The sequence below is a fragment of the Octodon degus genome, unplaced genomic scaffold, assembly GCF_000260255.1.
Source record: "Octodon degus isolate 3935 unplaced genomic scaffold, OctDeg1.0 scaffold00180, whole genome shotgun sequence".
Classification (NCBI taxonomy): domain Eukaryota; kingdom Metazoa; phylum Chordata; class Mammalia; order Rodentia; family Octodontidae; genus Octodon; species Octodon degus.
The window spans coordinates 1758195-1761769 of NW_004524756.1; the positions used below are offsets into that span (position 1 = coordinate 1758195).

Sequence of the window (3575 nt, forward strand, 5' to 3'; positions counted from 1 at the left end):
CTGTTTAAATTTCTGAACTTCAATACAAGTTAAAATAAAATAGTATTGGAGTCTTGGGAGGCAAACAGCTATATTCATCAGGACAGCTGAACCTCCTTATCGATAACCAGGTCCAGGCTGGGTATAGCCCTGACTAAAGGCAGGACGATTGCGTGCATAAGGGTTAGGCCCACTTGGAGGAGGGGCCATGGTACTTCCTGGAATTTTTTAATTTGAATTAGCCACATTTTCTTGTTTTTTTCTGTGTCTTTTTGTTGTTGAACATTGGATATTTGAATCTGATAATGTGTTTACTCTGGGAATTACCTTTAGGTCTTTACATTATGTCACTTGTTCAGTGAATTTTTCACCGCTTATTTGAAATTACAGGCCCTTGTCTTCATGAATGCTCTCTGGTTCATTTAGTTCCTTAATCTTTATAGTCATCCACATGCCCTGTATATATTGCTTATTTTCTCTCTCCACTGAAATGTAAAAGCCAGAAACATAGGGCTTTTTTTTTTTTTTTTTTTTTTCAGTCCTTTTGTTTACTGCTTTACTCATGGTACCTAAAACTTCGAACATATAATAGGCCTGAGTTAATATTGTTAAAAAACTGAATTAATAAGTGGAGGGTGTGTCTAGGTTAACCTGGAGTAGATTCTTAGTATATATAATATGGTTTTAGTTTTTGTGTTTTTGAGACAAGGTCTTGCCTTGCAGTTCAGGTTGGCCTCAAACTCATTATGTAACCGAGGCTGGCCTTGAACTCACTGTGATCCTCCTGCCTCAGCTTTTGGTGTGCTGGGATTACAGATATGTGCCATCACACCTGGTTTAGTATTATTTATTTATATCTTAATCTCACAAGGAAGTAGAGGTGAAAAAGTATCTAGTAGACAAATGTCAGCCTGTGAGAATGGTTTAGATTGGAAGAGAGATTTGAGTGAAGACATAGGAGCAGATGTCACACTTTACAGAGCAAGAAAAGAGAAGGTACTGGACTTTGGAAATGCATACATGGAAGGGTTGGCGCCAGGTGAATTTGAGATCCTTATCGGGTCTTTGTGAAGCTGCTGCCCTCCTCCCATAGCATTCAGATGTCTGCGAGCCCAGGCCAGGTCTACCTAGTCTCTTTGTTTGTCAGGTCTAGACTGCTTGGATCCCGGATTCTGCCCTTCACAAGTCTCATCCTGATTCTTCTCTTGGCTGTACCACATGCTTAGGCTTTTCTATGTAAAGGAAGGCTAAGGAAGGAGCAGCTGTTTGTAGGCCTGTAACTGGAGTGGGCCCGAGGGGGCGGGATGCTCATCTGCATGTCTTTAGGGGTGGAGTGGTTTAGTGTGGAGCTGGAGGTTGCAAGCTAGGGAAGGCAATGCAGCCTTCTAAAATCCAGCTTGAGTCTGATATTCAGAATCAGAATGTGCTGATTGTACAACATTTGTGTTGTTTTAAAACTGTTTGTCAAGGTGGGAAGAGAGAATAGTAGTTGAACAGCTTTTTGTCTTGACTTAAAAATTTAAAATATTTAGACGTTATATATAGGTTTCCCTTTGTACTTTTTTTTTTTTTTTTTTTTTTTTTCTGCAGAACCGGGGATTGAACTCAGGACCTTGCACTTGCCAGGCAAGTGCTTACTCTACTGAACTATCTCCCCGGCCCCTCCCTTTGTACCTTTGCCCCCAAACTCTTGAAAATCAGGTTGAGTCTGCAAAAGGAAACTGTAGGAGTAGGGAGGGAAGGACAAGTAAACTCAAGGTAGAGTTTCAAGCAAAAATGAGTCATAGTTTTAAGCTTTAGGTTCTTCATGTGTTATGAAAACAAGTATATCCTTTGGACTTGACAACATTTAGTGAAAGTTTTAGTCAAGGAAGGAAGAATACCGAAGAAATCAGAACATGAAGACAATATAAAAGATTTCTTTTACTTTATCTGAAAATGGAATTATAGCAGTAACCATGGAGGTAGGCTGAATTGTGGAAAAGGAGTTTTCCACTTTTAAGATGAGAGGGTCTTAGAAATATTTTTGTGAAGGGAAAGGAGCCAGTGTAACAAGGTTCAGCAACAGGAGGGAATAGCCAATGGAGCAAAGCCCACAACCGAGTGCCTAAATCTTAATAGACAAGGCTTTGCAAGGAGAGGGATTTGAGAAGGTAGATGTTATGCACTGAGGTTGAATTTAGGAGGTGAAATAGCAGTAAGCAACTATCGCATATAAGCAATGATTGTATAGCATTAATGTTGGTTGAAGGTAGTCTCTTGAGAGGGCCAGCCAAATAGCTCAGTGGATTAAAGCGCCTGCAAGCAGGTTTAGGGCCCAGGACTGCCATTCCTGTCCCGCCCTAGGACTCGCTGAGATAATTGAGACTGAGTGTGGTGGTGCAACTCTAATCCAGCTCTTGGGAGACTTTAAACAGGGGAATCACTCCAAGTCTAATCTAGTAATGAGACCCTGAACACCCTGTAAACCCTTCCTTAAAATATAGGGAAAAAAAATAAGATAGTCTCTTGGATTAATTTTTTGCTTTTAATCCTCAATTCATACTCCTGGAGAGCAAAGGTTACACACTGTAACCATTTACTAAAAACTTGCTGGTTGATTGAAATGTAATCTATGATACGAGGCATATGTTATGTATGTTGGGTCTGCTCTTAATAATTGCTATTTAGTAGTGACTGAAAATTTGAAGTTTGATTAAAAAAAAAACTTGATTACACAGTAGCATAGAAATTATTTTTTAGGGGCCGGGGAGATGGCTCAGTGAAATAAGCACTTTCCACCTGAGTTCAATCCCTGATTCTGCAAAAAAAAAAAAAAAAAAGAAATTATTTTTTACTATATTCATGTAAATATGTTATCAAGCTTTGGTGATAATGTATTTTAATAAGTATTTAGTATATAAATCATGACTATTTTGGGCAAAATGTTTTTTTAAATAAAATTATATTAATACTCTTTTTTCCCCTTCTCACTAGTAGTTCCAAAGAACTGCTGGTTCACATTTTAGCCCTTGCCAAGTTGTGAAAATAGTGAAGGATGATTAAACTACTTAACATTCGAATTGTAAGTAAAGTTTATTTATACTATTACTGTGTATATTTCAAAACATTTTGGAAATAGTCACTCTCTTATATGATAACAATGGCCTTTTGTGAAATAAGACTGAATTTTTCTTAAATTTTCTTAGGATACAAAGTATTCTTATCTCAAGTTTGTAAAATGAAAAAAAGAGACTAATAGGACTGAATTATTCTTAAAGAGATGAAATTTCTGCTTTTGTTTAAAAGGTTTTGTTTTCTAAAATCTAATGGAAATTCTTTATTAGTTTACATTTGTATGATAGTAATTATCAAACTCAATAAAAAGGGATAATATAATGGAATGATTTATTAGAAATGTGTATTTTTCTCTTTATGCTTTTTCTGTATTCTTTAGGTTTTTTTTTTTTTTTTTTTTTTTTGTAGCCAAGGACCCAACCCAGGACCTTGCACTAGCCAGGCAAACAGTTTTGCTGGTATTTTCTTCCTTAACCTTGTTAGTTAACACAGGTACCATTTCAGTGCTCATCTGTATTCTTTGGATTTTTTTTTTTTTG

The 3575-nt window shown here is 36.9% G+C and overlaps 1 long non-coding RNA gene across 2 annotated transcripts in view; it reads left to right on the plus strand.

Moving 5' to 3' along the window:
• The window catches only part of LOC111813303, a 41283-nt gene that overhangs the window by 36075 nt on the left and 1633 nt on the right, over positions 1-3575 (plus strand). Inside the window, exon 2 of one of the 2 annotated variants that reach the window (XR_002818602.1) lies at positions 2956-3043. This is a non-coding gene — a long non-coding RNA (uncharacterized LOC111813303). The remainder of the gene's footprint in view (positions 1-2955; positions 3044-3575) is intronic. The other variant, XR_002818603.1, reaches the window with a different exon arrangement.